Below are 16,630 nucleotides of genomic sequence, written 5' to 3'. Positions count from 1 at the left end.
CAAATTCTTGATATTAAGAGGTCCAGATAAAAGATAACTGACTCAGCTGGAAGAATCAGGACAGATACCTCAAGGAGGAAGAGTTAGAATCTAGGCCTTGCTTGTAAATATGATAAGAATGAGAAAAGCTTAGCAAGGGTTAATCAGTAATGGGAGCTTTGAAGATACCAAGATTACTTTAAGATCTGTACTCATGGCATTTGATTGACATTCTCTCTTTAGGGGAGAAAAAGGGGTGTCCTTCTCTAGGTCCAAAGCCTCTGGAAAAAATGGGATGTCAGCTTTGTTAAGTGACCCTGAAAGGGAACAGGTTACCAGATAAGCTGTGGAGGGCCTAAGTTCACTTCTTATTCTGGTTTCTGGCTCTAGATCCTGGTTTTAATTTCTATTGTACTGTCCCAAATGAAATTTGGTAGGGGAGAGAGGGAAGGAAGGTTCATTCACTTATCAGGGTTGCTTGAAAAAGGAAACTAATTACAATTTAATAGTCTTCTTTATTTCATAATATCCAAAATATGAACTCGTAGAAAACATTGGTACCAAAAGGTCATTGTTAAAAGCAGAAGTCTGTCAAGTAGGTGGCAAAGACTCTGGGAGACTCATATGTTTTATATTGTATTCATTCTTTTGTTTATACAGGTATTAATTTGTTTAACAAATATTGCAAAACATATTGGAAAGCTTGACTTCTTCTTTTCTTTTAGATGGTTTAGGATCATAAACAAATTGTTTAGGATCCATTACACCAGATAAACATTCACAGGGAGGGTGGTAAGCCATCTTCAAATCAAAGCCCATCCATGCCCTTAATTGGTTAGCAACACTGCATTTAAGACACAGGAGTCTGCACTTCAATCTCTATCACACAGGATTCGAAAGACCAAGACAGGAATCCAGTGGTTTAGAAATAGTTTTTCTGTCCTAAAAATACAAACAATTGAGCCAAGCAACTTACCACTTTTTTTGATTAATTTTGAGTAAAAATGGGCTTCGAGTCATCAGGCTGGGACCCCTGATTTGAGCAGCATCAGCGAAAAGAAACTCATCTTTATCTGGAATTAACTACAAATTCAATTAGAATAAAAATCTTAGCCCACCTCGTGGAAAAGATTTTACACAAAGAAAACCAGATGTTTCAACAGCATTGAGAGTACTTTGCCCAGCAGTATAAGGAATTTTCCATCTTGTAAGCCCAATCACTGGTGAAAGTTACACAGATCCAGCTTCCCTAGCACACAAAACAGCTTCCATTTCCCATGCTCCTTTAATTAGATTTACTTCTTTAACCAAAGTAGTATTGGATTGAAAGAATGGGAGGAGGGGAAGAACTTTACTTAATACTGTGTTAGCAAGTTTAGAAAAGATTGAAGAGTAAGAGGTTGAAGTCTATTTGGAGATTCTCTCCCAGATGAAGCATTTCTTATTTACTGTGAGTTTATTCAGTTGGAAAAAAGTAGTAATAAAATTAATCACTAGAGGTTATAGTAAAATCACACCTTAGTTCTATTTTCAGCTTCGAATAGATTATAGAACAATGGAGCATAAATGGAAAATAGAAGAGATTTAGAACAGACACAGATGTTATGTAGCATTTTGTTTCACATGAGGATAATAAATGTACAGAAAGACCTGTGAGACAAGGTTGTGAAGGAAAACACACAGGATCACTCATACCACGCGTGGGAAAGAGCACCCAAGTGAAAGGGATCCAGGTGGGCTTAAATGACCTCTGCTTGGTTTCTGGAGATGTCTTAACTCTGCATTTTTAAAGCCTGTCTTAGTTTGTATTTGTTTAACAAGAATAGTGAGAGAGCCTGAGAGACAAAGGTAAGCTTGTGCAAAGAAGTAGCAGTGAATTATAAAGGCTAAAATACAAGTGACCATTCACTCTTTTATAGTTACGTCTGTCACAGTGTTAGACAAAACCAACCCACATGTGGCTTAGTTTCGACTTCTTTCCATATTGCAGTGTTCAAATGTGTCATATCTTTGGACCTTTCTCATTGTGATCACGAGGGTCTCCTAACAGCTATTTCTAGTCCTCTTAACCCTTTTTGGGGACTAATTCACCCCTCAAAATGCACTAAGAGGGAGTTTCCTAAAATACAAATCTGGTTGCGAAAGTCTCTTGTTTAAAATGGTGAAGGCTCCCCATCTTCTTAAGGAACAATACCGTAGTCCTTTATTATTTTATAAGACCTCCTCCTCTTTCCTGGACCATTTCCCATTGCATGTTGCCACTCTCAGTCCACTTCCCATGAATGTGTTAAAACCTTCCTCATCTTTGTCCATTCAATGTATTTTAAAAATTATTTATTTAACACCTCCTATGTGCTAGGCACTTTTATAGTCATTGGGAGTGGAGTGATGATAAACAAACCAGAGGTAAAGTCTCTGACCTCATGGGTCCATCTTCTAGTGGGGGAATAAGAACCATAAACACACCAGCCAATAAGTACAAATGCAGATGGTGACTAGTACTATGAATAAAAGTAAAGAAGTGAAAGAAAATAAAGAGTGATGCTTAGGTAGGGTTGTAAATGAAGGTGACATTGGAGTTGTTGAAATCCAGTGAGGGAGGGAGAGGAGGGGATGGCTGAAGCCTGGGCACCACTTTAGATCATGCAGGACTTTGGAGGTGGGGACCAGCCATTGACACTTTTAAAAAACTCTCTAGGGTATTCTAATGTTCAGCTAAGAAATGTGGTATCAAACCAAGGCAGGGGATTTTGTTTTAACTCTGACATGGGATGTCACCGAGTGCAGAAATGGCATGAACTTACTTATGTGTTCTCTTCCCTTGATTTCTGAGGAAAGATTGTGGAAGGCAAGCATGGAAGCAGCAGACTAAACAGGAAGCCTTTGCACTTGACCTGAGGAGAAAGAAGTTCTAGACTAGGACTAGTCCAAAGTATTGGACTAGGAGGGTAATATTGGATATGGTGATAAACCATGTGGTTAGGTGTGACCTATGTGTTGAAAGTGGAGTCCACAGGGTATCATCATGATTATGCATAATATTCCTAGTCCCTAGAATGCTATGTTCACTTCTACACATTTGTTAAATCAAATTTCATCAGAACAGTTCCTTGCATTCCCCAGCACAGGAGTTTGTTCCATACCTGTCCCCTGCAGACGTCTGAGTTTTCCAATTTCTCTCTGAAGGGTTTCCTTCTCTGTGTTCTCAAGGTAACTTCATGTCTCTGTTGTGCCATAAACCCTATCTCCATTAGGATCGTTTTCATATGTGTCTCTCCAGATTACATTTTACTCATCTTCATATCCCTAAGGTTTAGCACAGAGCCTTGCAATTAGTGGGTGTTAGGTCATTGTTGAATAGGTGATGAAATGAATTAATGAATGAATAAACAAATGAGTAAATAAACAAATGCATTTTTTTAAGGAAGGTAGTCTCATGGCAGAAACGAGAACAGAAAAATCTCATGCAAAATGTGGAGTACGAATTTATTCCTTTCTTGATTAAATATTTCCTAAGTGTCCTAAATTAACAAAGCTATAAGTCCTCAGTAGATTACTAACATTTCCTCAACTGTAAAATGGCAATAATAAATTTAATGTGATAAAATCCATCAACATGTCAGCTACAAATTCTTCTGTTTTTCTCCAGTTCACAGGCACAGTATTAGGGGAGTGTGATAAGGAGAAAAGGACCAAGCCCCATGGACTAATTTTCCTAGGAAACTAGGAAACAGAGGAAGGTGCAAAGGAAGAAATGCGCAGCAGGGAGAATGTGTGCTGGTGGTAGCTCATCCTGTTGGGCCACATCCAACAAACAAGTGAAAGGAGGGTGAGTGTCCAAGATAGAAAGTTTGGTTTGGCACATTTAAGGAAAGGAGAGTAAGAGGGTCTCAGGAGTTTCAGTGTGTTGAAGAATTCAGAGACAAAAGTTACTGTGGCCTCTGGACTTGGACACTCTTTCATTTTTTTTTTAATTAAAGTATATTGATTTACAATGTTGTGTTAATTTCTGCTGTACAGCAAAGTGATTCAGTCATACACACATATATACATTCTTTTCCATTATGGTTTATCACAGGGTATTGAATATAGTTCCCTGTGCTATACAGTAGGATCTTGCTGTTTATCCATTCTGTATACAATAGTTTGCATCTGCTAATCCTAAACTCCCAATCCATCCTTCTTCCACACCCCCCCCACCCCTTTGGCACTCACAAGTCTGTTCTCTATGTCTGTGAGTCTGTTTCTGTTTCGTAAATAAGTTCGTTTGTGGACACTCTTGAATGTCTGAGAAAGATATGACGAAAGATGAGAATTTCCCTTTAGTGGTTCTTTAAATGTCACATGCTCTTCCATTAAGGTACAGGAGCCATGCTTTTAAAAGTTTCACATAAAATACTACCATATAGATATAAAGTAAGGAACATATTTAACTTAGCCTGGCACACATTAGCCTCCAACAAATGTTAGCTCTTTTCTTGTAGTGCTTGAAGAGTTAAGAAGCACTTTCACAATCATTATTCCATTTTCATTGCATCTTGACTACAGCGAGTAAAAGATAAATATGCAGGTAACATTACGTCCATTTAACTGAAAGGGAAGTAGGCTCACAGTGGCTGAATACAATTGTCTAAGATTATATAAGATTCAGTTGTCACAGTCAATTTTTTAAGTGTAGAATAATACAGATGTTACATTATAAATCTTGCAGAACTTTTTTAAATTAAACTTTTTATTTTAAGATAATTTCAGATTTACATGTAGTTGTAAGAAATAATGCAGAACAATACTTTGCCCAATTTCACCCAGTGGTTACATCTTATGAAACAATAGTACAATCTAACAAATAGGATATTGACATTACACAGCCATAATACAGAACATTGCTGCCATCATAAGAATCCTTCTGATTGCCTCTCTACATGTTGCCCTTATACCCACCTTAACCCCTGATCTGTTCTCACTTTCTATAATTTTGTCATTTCAATAATGTTATATAAATGGAGCCATACAGTATGCAACATCCTGAAATTTACTTTTGTCACTCACCATAATTCTCTGGAGATTCATACAGGTTGTTGCCTGTATCAATAGTTAGTTCCTTTTTATTGGCATGCATGTACCTACCACAGTTTGTTTAATCAGCTATATGTATACATATATCCCCATATCCCCTCCCTCTTTTGTCTCCCTCCCACCCTCCCTATCCCACCCCTCTAAGTGGTCACAAAGCACCGAGCTGATCTCCCTGTGTGATGCAGCTGCTTCCCACTAGCCATCCATTTTACATTTGGTAGTGTATATATGTCAATGCTACTCTCTCACTTCGTCCCAGCTTACCCTTCCCCCTCCCCATGTCCTCAAGTCCATTCTCTATGTCTGCGTCTTTATTCCTGTCCTGCCCCTAGGTTCACCAGAACCTTTTTTTTTTTTTTTTTTTGAGATTCCATATATATCTGTTAGCATACGGTATTTGTTTTTCTCTTTCTGACTTACTTCACTCTGTATGACAGACTCTAGGTGCATCCACCTTACTACAAATAACTCAATTCTGTTTTTTTTATGGCTAATATTCCACTGTATATATGTTGTGCTTATTTTTTAACTGTTAAATTTTGATAGTTCTTTATATATTCCAGATACAAATCATTTGTTGAATATGTGCTTTGCAAATATTTTGTCCCAGTGTGTAACTTGTCTTTCCATCCTCTTAATAAAATTGTTGCTAAGCAAAGATTTTTCTCATCACTGCTTTACTCTGTCCCATAAATTGTTGAGGTTTGTTTTATGGCCAGAATATATTTTATCTTAATATATGTTCTATGAGCACTTGAAAAAAAATTGTGTTTTACTGTTGTTACATCTAGTGTTATATAAATATCAATTGGATACTGTTAATTGATAGTGTTGTTGAGTTCTTCCACACCCTTAGTGATTTCCTGTGTAGTTGTTCTATCAATTGTCAAGAGAGGGTTTTAATTCTCCAATTGCAATTGAGAATTTGTCTATTTGTCTTTTCAGTTTTATCAGTTTTTGCTTTATATATTTTGTAACTCTGTTGCTTGCTGAATACCTTTTTAGTCTTCCTCATGGATTGACCCTTGTATCATTACATAGAGTAATGTTTGCATAGTATATATTTTTCCTTTATTTTACCTCAACCTATCAATATCTTTATATTTGAAGTGAGTTTCTTGCAGACAGCATATAGTTGGATTTTATTTTTTAACCTATTCTGCCAATCTGTCTTTTAATTGGTGTATTTATACCTTTTAGATTTAATGTAATTATTGATCTATTAGTGCTTATGTCTGAGATCAATTTATTATTTTTTCTGTTTTTTTCTTTTTGTTTTACCATTTTCTGGGGGGGGTGCACCATATGGCATGCAGGATCTTAGTTTCCCAACCAGGGATCGAACCTGTGCCCCCTGCAGTGGAAGTGTGGAGTCTTAACCACTGGACTGCCAGGGAGGTGCCCTGTTTCTCCTTTTTTTTTTTTTTTTCTGCTTGCCTATGGGTTACTGAATTTTTAAAATAATTCTATTGTTATTTATTATGTGTTTTTGAGTGTGTCTCTTTGTATAGCTTTTTCAGTGGTTGCTTTAGGTATAACTATATATTTATGTATATCAATTATCACAATCTACTCTTATGGTCATTTTACCCATCTGAGTGAATTATAGAAGAGTTACCTCCCTCTAAGTCCCTTACCCTCACCCTTTTATATAACAGTTGTCTTAGATAATTCTTCTATATACAGTTAGAACCACATGAGATAGTTATACTTTTTGCTTCAACCCTCAAATGTAATTTAGAAAAATTAAGAGCAGAAAAACTCATTGTATTTACCCATATTTTTGTTTACTGTGTTTTTTCTCCTTTCCTGTTGATCCAGAATTCCATTTTTTATCATTTCCTTTCTGTTTAGAGAATTTCCTTAGTTATTTTTTAGGGTAGGTCTGCTGGCAACATATTTTCTTAGTGCTTTTATTTTTTAAAAACTGAGAATATCTTGATTTCCCTTTATTCCTGAAAGAAATTTCACTGGATATTGGATTTGAGGCTGACAATTCTTTCCTTTCAGAACTTGAAAAATGTTGTGCCACTCCCTCATGGCCTTTCTGATTTCAGATATGCAATCCATAGTCATTCCTGTAAGTCACTCCTATAAGTAAGGTATCCCTTTTTTTTTTTTTCACTGTCTTGTGAGGTTTTTTTATTTTTGTTTTTGGTTTTTTTGTCCTTAGCCCTCAGAAGTTTGACTGTGATATGTTGTGATCAGGATTTCTTTGAGTTTATCATCTTTGGCTTCACTCAGCTTCTTAAATCTGTAAGTTTATGTCTTTTGCCAAATTTAGGAAGATTTCAGCCATTATTTCTTTGAGTACTTTTTTAGGCTTGCCCCATTCTTTCCCTCTAGGATTCTGGTAATGCAAATGTTAGACTTTTTATTTTCTGTCCCACAGCTCCCCGAGGTTCTGTTTATTTTTCCCCAGTCTATTTTCTCTTTGTTGTTCAGATTAGACAGTTTTTATAGATCTATCTTGCATTTCACTGATACTTCCCACTGTCTCCTCCATTGTGCTGTTGAGACCATGCATTGAGTTTTTATGGTTTTACGTATTTTTAAGTTAAAAAATTTCCATTAAGCTCATCTTTATATCTTCTATTTTTTTACTATGACTTCCTATTTTGTTGTTGAAGCTCTGTTTTTTATTTGTTTCAAGAATATTCTTAACTGCACATTTGAGTATTTTTATGGTAGCTCTTTAAAAGCTTTATCAGATAATTCTAATATTTGTGTCATCTTGATGTTGGCGTATATGTATTGTCTTTTTACATCCAGTTTGAGTTCTTCCCTCTTCTTTGTGTGATGAGTGATTTTTTAATTGAATTCTGGACATTTGGTGGTGTGCTATGAGACCCTGTGTCTTATTTAAACCTTCTGTTTTAATTGGCTTCCTCTGACACCATTCTGATAGAAGAAGGGTGGAGTGCCCCCTCATTACTGCCAGGTGGGGTTAGAACTCCCCACTTGGCTTCTGTTGACATTTGAGAGAAAGGATGCTCCTCATTACTGTTGAGTTGGGCAGAGGTAGGAGTTCCTGCTCCCCACTAGACCTCCAGGGATAATTTCATACATGGGAGGGGTAAGAGTGCCTTGTTACTGCTCCCCATCCACTGACACCACAGGGGTTACTGTGTGGCAGGTTTGAAAGTCACAGGTCCCAACTCAACCTTCTCTAACACCACCCAGTTATTTTTTGTGGTGTTTGTTAGAATACAATGGTTATTGTCTAAATGTTTTTTGCCTTGCCAGTTTGCCCTTTCCCTGGTCCTTTGGCTAGAGACAACAGGCTTTTCCTGGGTCTTTTCTTGTCTGTGCCTATTACTGTTTTTGAGTTGTTGGCTTTCTTAGCTCCAGGTCTGAAATATATGAGGAAAAACTAAAACTCAGGGAACTCGCCATTATGTCATTCCTTGGGTCCTGAGTTCTCTGGTCTGCCTTCTTCCCTCCACTTTTCAGATCTTATGTTTGTTTTATATATAATTTCCAGGGTTTTATCTGTACAGAGCAGGAGCAATAGAGAAAAGTATGTGTTCTCCACCTTTAGCAGAACTTTTTAAACAAACACTTGATTTACTAGGTTAAAAACGAGGTTATCAATCTTAATAATATTTAATGAGAAGACAATCTGAGTATCTTGCTGCCACCATTTATCTTTAGGGGAAAATTCTTTTTCCATACTGTATGGAGGCTTAAACTTAATTAACATTTTTATTTAAAAAAACTAATGTATTAGTTATGGCAAATCTTCAAAGTCACCTCAAATCCCTAAAGAAACAAGTCCCTGAGTCCTTCTGTACGTGCACTAAAGTCATCATTTCCCCTGATGCCTTGTGAGGCTGTGTCACAGAGCGAAACTGGAGGGTAGGTGGATCAGCAAGTTTTAACCTTTAATTTCCCTCTTTATGTAACTGCATAACAACACTCAGTTCAGAAGCTGCTAAGATTAATTTACATCTCACTGGACCTATTCCACTAACTACCAAAAGGGCACTTATTCTAAGCACCAAAATAATACCATAAATGAAGATATGGACTCTGTGTCTAAGAATGCATCTGATGATCATTTCAGCCACAAAATTCAACTGACTTTGTTGTTACTGAGGTTTTATTTTCCCAAAGATGTAAAACTTCTTCCCAATGTAGAATGGCAAAAAAGGATCCAATGCAAGTTGAATACAGAAGGGTTTAGAGTGTGGCCGAACAACTGGATGATAGTGAAAAGGTCAATTAACCAATGGGTTTGTTTGTCATGATGGCATGAAAGAATTATTTTAAGTGATTTCCACACTAAATTTTCCAGATGTTTTGGCCATGGGCCAAGATAATTAATATTGCTAATCACTGGCTAGAATTATGTTGGCAAGCTAATTTGCTGAACTGGGAGTTGGAACTCTGAGTTGGGTTGTTGGTAAGCCTTGTGTATTATGTTTAAATGAAACATGCTTATCTCAGCACTGACCCAGGCCAAAAATTTGCTGTGATACTTGAGATGATTACTCATTTTACATCATCAGAATGTAAATCTAAAAAGAAAAGATGCTATGTTTTTTGTTTAATTTTTCTTCCCTAGAGAGGTCTCTTTATACTCATGGCAAATTTGAAATGCAACACTTCCATCCTTTAGAAGTTGTCAGTGGAAAAATTTAAAAGACAGACATTCATTTTAAGGAGAAAAGAAAAAGAAGTGTATGTATGTATTTTCTTCTCAAAAAATTAAAAATGGATGCATGGATTTTGCTGAAGCATTACAAAGATTCATATTTTCAACTACCTAGAAATTTTCAAAATTATTGGTATTTGTGTGGTTTTTGCTTCTAAATATAATAATGCTTCTTAAAATGCTCATGATATGCATTTACTTTAGGCGACTCTACCTTATAAAATCATAGATCACACTGCATATGCTTTCTGATTTTGTTTTAAAGTAGGATATGGGCATTCCATGCCTATCTATAGAGCACAGACAAAAAGTCTAGACATCAGGAGAAAGCAACTAAAATTGGGATAGAAACTTGCCATTTGGACACACTTGGGTCCACCAGCTCCGTAGATTTTACAGTTTCAATTCTCCTTTCACAGACCCACTGACAAGAGGGTATTACAATTTTTGCTGACATCAGTGACCTGGCATCGCTGATTTATTCTCTGCTTTGGTTTACAGAGGAATAAACTGGTAATTAATTATATATCAGAACATGAGAATCGACCTGGCAATAATGTACAGGCTAAGGATGCTCTATTTACATACGTAAGTTATTTAAAATATGTCTTGTTAAATAAATATTTAAAATACCTCCTTATTTAGCTGATAAACTGTTTGGACTGAGGCTGCAGTGTGATCGTTGCAGAATGTTCAAAAGAGTGAGAGAACTGCCATAGATTTTCATCTCTATCTGACCTGCAAAAATCTCCTCTCTGCACCTGGGAGGGCACACAGAAAGCCTCTTTAAGGAAAACAACAACACAGACTATCTTGCTATCGAAATATATAATATTGGTAGAAAGAAGATCCTCAGAAAATCATAAAACTTACCTTAATCTTGACAGCAGGTATGTAGAACAAGGGATCTGGGCATAAACTAACTACATCAATATGATCACCTCAGAAAGAAGAGTACGGTAAACAGGAAGTAAGGGAAATGAATGATTTCACAGCAAAATGTTCTCTCCGATGTGGGTTGTTTGCCCTGTCCAGAATTATTTTTAAAGGGGAAGAAAATAAAATATAGAACTTAGAGTTTTCCACATCTCTCAAATCAGTACAAACTCACGATTTCAAAACAACCATAATAATGAGAACACACGTGGCAGCGTGGGAGAAAAAACTCCTTGCACTTTGCAGGAGTGCTAAGCTCAAAATCAGTCAGGGGCCAAGCTAGGCATTCAGTTTATTTTTGGTGCTCTGAAAATTAGCTTTCTCCTGGAAAATATGTCTGTATACCTGAAATTGCCGTTTTCTCCTAAGCATGTTTGTTCCCTACACTCTGGAATCACAAACCTATCAATCTCTGATCCACCAGGGGGAGCAGTTCACCAGCACAAAACAAACCTTCTCCAAAGGAAGTCACTGATGGTTCCTCTGTCTCTCAATTTACACAGCTGACAACGGCCCTGAGTTTTATCGGTTCTACTAGATGCGGCACTCATATACCCAATACTGATTTCATGTCCCTAATCCCATGCTGGTGGGATACATATTGTTCAGTCATGGACACATATACCCACAGCAGATTTTGCAATAGGACTTGAAAATTAGTCTTTGTAGAAATTCCTTGTTTTATTATAGGAAATAATTGAGTCCCTGCTTCTCCAGCAGGTTTTATGGACAAAACCAATAGATTTATCAAATTACTTATTCTATCCTTATTCTCTGATCTTCCATCTGGTGTGTGTGTGTGTTTGTGTGTGTGTGACTCTCAAAGGTCTTGAAGCCAGGCAACTACCACAGCTTGCTGACACAACCACTTCTTTCTTCAGCCCTTTCCCTTTCCTCTGGCCAGGACACTGGAGCTGGACAGGAAAGCAGCTGTCAGATAAAGGTCTGTGTTGATGATAAACCCTTTATGTGCAAGCTCTGGCTTCGTCACCAGCCTGCCCAAACAAAACAACTGTGGACTTCAGTGGAACTGTGTGTAGGTAGAGAATCCCAAGTTTGCTGATGACAGACAGACAGACAACCAAAAGTGTATACTAGTCCCTAAGGTGCTTTGCAAATTGTTTTGAAATCCACAAAAGGAATTGCCCTGGGAAGCCAAGTTTTACTTTTAATAACGTTCTGTTCCTTTGGCCCTTTATCCTAAACCTCTTTCCAGGTCCTTCAGTTTCTTTGTCTTCTAATAGTCTCCCCTTGCAGATTAAGGTGTGGGCTCTGGGTCAGTAGCTTTGCCATGACCTGGGAACTTGTTAGAAATGCAGAACCTCAGGCCCCATTCTAGACCTCCTGAATCAGAATCTGCCTTTTAACAAAACCCCAGGTGATTGAAGAAGATGTTGAAAGCTGATACTCTGCTCACAGAGACCCTGGTCTCTGGATAGGCCTCTTTCTTTTAAGGCATAGATAAGGTACATAGATGCATCCTTCTAAACAGAATTCCAAGGTGTCAAGATCATTATGTGGCCTTATGGTACATGCAAACAACTCTTGAAGCAGCAGCAAGAAAGCAGAGAGTTCAGTCTTTCAAGTAAAAAAGAAACAAACTTAGATTCCAACCTCAAGTCTGGCATTTACCAGCTCTTCCTTTCCTCATTTGTATTAACTCCATTGTGGAGATTAAATGAATACCTGACACTCAGAGGACTCAGTTGATATTCTTCTTTCCCACCAGAATTGAGTTTCCAATCTATGAATATTATCCAGTCACTTGGTTATTAATTATTTTTCCATTCAACTTTCCTATTCTTTTATTTTTGTGCTGTTGTTTTTGTTTTAGTACTTCCAAAAAATACAAGGGGAAAGAAATAGTGAATCTCAAGGCTGTCTATATATTTACTCATCAGTGACTTTGTTGACAGATTTTTGAAGAGGAGACAGTTGAAAAAGCTAAAATAATCATTTGGGATTTTTGCTGAAATTCCAAGACCCGTCTGTAAACATTATTATATCAAGGATAATCAAGGGAGGGGGGGATTCATTCTTGAGAACAAAATAGAAAATACCCCAGTAAAAATACCTAAAATGAGGGAGAAACAAGCTAAATTCCAGCAAGCACATCTGTTAATCCTGTCATGGGACCACTGTCACAGCTGGATGGAGTGAGTGACAGGTATTTGTGTTGTAGTGCTATGATTGTTTTCTACTTCTTTGAAGAACAGGATTTGAGGATCAGTATTCTATAATGTTCAATTTCTTGCTTGCCCTTTATATTATTCTTTGGCGAAAGTGTAACGTGATATTCTGAATTTTAGCACAAATTCATTAGAAGGTAAAACTCACCTGGATATCAATTGCTTTATCATCAAATTAGATGTAATTGCTTCTGAAGGGAATGGGTTATGGAGGAAGTTACAATATGGGGTTTCTTTTCTGACAGAGTAGAGGTTTAACATGGCAGGTGAGTAGGAAAGCTGGTCTCAAGGTGCTGTCCAAATCTGGCTCAGGCCTGACCAAGACATCATGATCCTTCCTACAAAGAAGAGCATCTCTGGCTCTGGGGGTGGGGTGGGGGGAGGGAGAGGACACAGTGCAGCTGATTGTGAATACTTTGGAAGGGGGAGCTTGACTTGCAGCAAGGAAGCTCCTCTCTAGAGGATTTTTGAGCTTCCCCCAAGATCTTCTTTCCTGCCCTTCCAGATGGCCTTCCTCATACTGTTTCCTCTCTAGGGTGTCCCATTCAGCTTTCAAAGGAAATAGCTACATTCCAAGAGAAAAGAACATACTTGTTATTCCAAACTGACTTCAAAGTGACCTATAGATTTAATAAAACATAAATGACTTGGTTATTTACTCCCCACCCCTAAACTAACTTCATTGTTTGGTTCTGTAGGCCAGAGAATTTCATTCATATTCTGTTTATACTCCGGGACATCACATTGAATCTATTTGAATCTCCAAATATTAAATGGAAGTTTAAACAGATGAAAAGTGATGCCCCCACCACCCCAATTTCTATTACAAGCTTCTGTGAGACCTAGCAATGGCAATGCTAAATCCTCATAAGAATATCTGATTTAGTAGAATTTCATCTTGACTAGAAATGAGGATCATAGACGGAGAAGAAGAGATGGTTCTCATCTTATTTCAGACTCATGGCTGATGCCCCAAAGGGTGAGACCCTCAGGCCTGGTAAGAGAACAGGAGATACCAGGCCTAGTTGGACCTGGCTTGCATAGACTGAGAGTCCAAAAGGTGAGCACCTCTGTTGCAGAACACTCTCGATGATTCAGATATGAGAACTCTGTGAAATGGAAGGTTTTTGCTCTCAAGAACACAGATCTTTCAGTTCCTCCTGGGTTTCTTAATTTTTACAACCATCATCAAGGAAGAAAAAGTTCTTTTCTCTGTTGTCAAGCATTAATATACAAGATGAATAATTAGTCTGAGTTATCACTGCTCTTGTTTTAAGCCATGTAGCCACATTCACAAATATCAAAGTACTCTGCAAGATGAAAACAACTTCAGACATGTAGGAGTGAAGTACTGCCAACATCTAGGAGAGAAAATAAAATGTCTTTCATTCTTTCATTCCATTTTGGACCAAATTTCTTTGGAGAGAAACTTTTACTGCAATGGGGTAAAAATATGGGAAGTCTGAATACAGCCCATACCTGGCTTTAATTAATGTCCTTTTTTTGCCTTCTGAAAAAAAAAAAAAAGAATCCAAACAGTGAGAAGGCTTGGGACTAAGCTCTTCCCTTTTCCTTGCAAGTGCTTCCAATCTGCAAAGGAAAGGAATGAATCAGAAGAAAGAATGATTTTCATGATCAACCTCAAAGTAAAGAATTGGCTTCCTTTGGCTCAATTCTGTTGCATTTGATCCCAGAGGTTTACAAAACATCTGTAATAAAAAAGGCAAGAGAAAGAATTTAGATAAATGAAGGATCCTCCAGAAGGAACAAAACTTGCATGCTTAGGAAGTTTATTATCAGAGCAGAATTTCTGATACAAGTTTTTCCTAAATCAATCTCCCTCTGAAATCTTCATGTAATTATAGATCCACAGGAAGTGTCCCTTGCCGAATCACTATAAACAATTAATTTGCTTCTAAAATAATCTTAAAGTGAGGTATCCTAGATACCAGTTAGGTAACTGTCAAATTTACTTCAAGGGAGCAATTGCCTAACTCTTCTAAATATCTCACTTTTCAGTTTTTGTTTTTTGAATTTTTTAATGTCAAAATATCATTGAAATATGCTACCCCAGGATTGTCAGCCTGGGCACAATTGACACATTTGGCCAGGTAATTAATTCTTTGTTGTGAGGGGGTCTGTCCGGTGCATTGTAAAATGTATATCGGCATCTCCAAACTCTACCCATTAGATACCTGCCAGGAGCATTCTCCTCCTCTGCAGCTGTAGCAATTGAAAATATCTGCAGTTGTTGCCAAATGTCCCTGGGGCCAAAATCGACCCTGGGTGGAGAATCACTGCATTGAAGCTTTGCTTAACTGACGCCAAAATAGTCCATGGCAAAATGTCACACTGTGGAAAATTATATAACAACTCGTGTTTTAATTATTTTATGATTTGGCATTGCTGAGACTGTTTGTGATCTAAAAAAGGAAATGCTTTCTTTCTGATTGGGGTCAGTCAGCTCCTTAAAAGCATATGCCAACTATTTCTGATGCCATTTGCCATCTGATTTCAAACAGGTTATACAGATCTGTAACTCCATGTGGTCTCATTTGTAAAACAATGATACCACTAGCTTTTCTTACAGAAGAAAAAACAATTAATCAGAGTAATAGGCTAAATGTTCTGACTATGTGAAGGGGCTTGAGGATGCAAAATCATGCAAAATGTAATTCAACAAGTACAGGAGAGGTTATATAAATATTAACTATTGATCATTCAACAAGTGTATGAGAGGTCACATAAATATTAACTATTGATCATTATCGCTCTTCTAAAAGGGTTAGAGACCCTGCCCCCATCAAGAATGCACTTGAAAACTGGGAACATAACAGTATAAAACCCATCTCAAGATATACCTTTTATTCAATGTATACGTATTTTTAATCTTGGTTTTCAAAAGAAAAATAATTTTGGTAAATAGACATTTATACTACCTAGTTGGAAGCATGTTTGAAAAGTGACTTTTCACCAAAAGATAGAACATAGGATTAAAGTGCCTGTGGAGGATCCATTTTCCTGGGCTCACATGTCTCTGAGAAACAGTGAAATCAGGTAATAAACATGAAGATGGGGTAACATAGAGGTTGGCTTAACAAAAATAACAGAAGCTGATTCGAAGCTAGTCTGAGTACTGTACCTAATTCATTCAATGGTAGGCTAATGCCTGGGCATTAGTCGTGCCCAGAACAGAGTGTGCTGTGATGTTTAATATGTGATACAGCAAGTAAGGCGGGGGTTGGGAACAGGACACCAACCTTCCATCTTTGTGTTTATTAAGCTGTATCACATGACGCCCACCTCCCTTAAATGGTATGCGTGCTGTGTCACGGGATACTGTAATGTGTAAAAGAAGGGAACGGAGGCAGATTCAATCACTTCCACCAACAAAGGCTTCTTTCTTGAGCCCTTTGAAAGGGTCTTTGGACACAGTGTCCTTGTGTAACAATCACTAAATCCTATTCTGTTGGAATTGTGATACGTCCTTGCTCCTGGCTACAGTTTGAGTGACTTCTCTCCTTTCACTTGTGGTAGGTGACCTATTTTACAGGACTTTCACCAAATGTTGCCCCAGTTCCCTCCAAAATTAAGTCCAACAAGAGCAAGGCCATCTTTGGGGAATCAAAGTGTTCATGCCACACACCGGGAAGCTTTGTGCAGGGATGTGCCCACTTAAGAAAGGCTGGTAGTTATGTCTTTTTTTCACATGCTCTAGATTGAACCTCTGCTTAAATAAAAGTTTTCATTTTAAAAAAAAAAGGTGTGAAAAAAAAGTAAAACTGTCTCAACT

General features: G+C 37.5%; 1 long non-coding RNA gene across 1 annotated transcript in view; it reads right to left on the bottom strand.

The window, feature by feature from the left end:
* Positions 1-5,293: 5,293 nt before the first annotated feature.
* The window catches only part of LOC309627200, a 115,130-nt gene continuing 103,793 nt past the window's right edge, over positions 5,294-16,630 (bottom strand). Inside the window, exon 4 of the long non-coding RNA XR_014243580.1 lies at positions 5,294-14,546. This is a non-coding gene — a long non-coding RNA (uncharacterized lncRNA). The remainder of the gene's footprint in view (positions 14,547-16,630) is intronic.

The sequence above is a fragment of the Balaenoptera borealis genome, assembly GCF_965194805.1.
Source record: "Balaenoptera borealis genome assembly, chromosome: 3".
Classification (NCBI taxonomy): Eukaryota; Metazoa; Chordata; class Mammalia; order Artiodactyla; family Balaenopteridae; genus Balaenoptera; species Balaenoptera borealis.
The sequence above is the reverse complement of the archived record's forward strand: the minus strand, read 5'-3'. Positions and strand labels throughout refer to the sequence as shown.